Source organism: Wasmannia auropunctata, unplaced genomic scaffold (assembly GCF_000956235.1).
Source record: "Wasmannia auropunctata unplaced genomic scaffold, wasmannia.A_1.0 LD336090.1, whole genome shotgun sequence".
In the NCBI taxonomy this organism is placed as follows: domain Eukaryota; kingdom Metazoa; phylum Arthropoda; class Insecta; order Hymenoptera; family Formicidae; genus Wasmannia; species Wasmannia auropunctata.
The window spans coordinates 791,818-792,386 of record NW_012026800.1 but is presented as its reverse complement, the minus strand read 5'-3'; positions in this window follow the sequence as shown (position 1 = coordinate 792,386).

The following is a 569-nucleotide window of genomic DNA, read 5'->3' as shown; positions in this document are numbered from 1 at the left end:
ACACAAAGATGCAACTTTCTAATTTATTAATCCATATTCAAAGACAGATAGCATCTGAATTTCAATGAACAACAAGATCCCTTTCAGAAATTAATAAATTTAAAGCAACAGAATTTCAATTTATATTGCTGTACGCTGGGCCAATTATTTAAAAAAAAATATTGTCAAAAGATATTTATAAACACTTCTTAATGTTGGCTGCTACTCCTTCATGTTGGGTGCAGAATATTATCATCAAAAGAACTAGCATCACAAAAATATGAGCATGCAAAATTATGTATTGATTCAATTTGTTGCAATTGCTCCTAAAATATATGGAAAAGAGTGTCTGATCAGTAATATGCATTGTCTTATTCACATTGCAAACGACGTAGAGTACATGAAGTGTCCTATTTCGAATATCACAGCATATCCTTTTGAAAGTGCATTAGGAAAAATAAAAAAAATGCTTCGTCATGGTAGTAAACCTTTATCACAATTATGCCGTCGACTAAATGAAGTACTTTCACTTGAAACTGAAAAAACAGCACTACCATTAATAAATATATTGAGAAAATTACGAATGGATA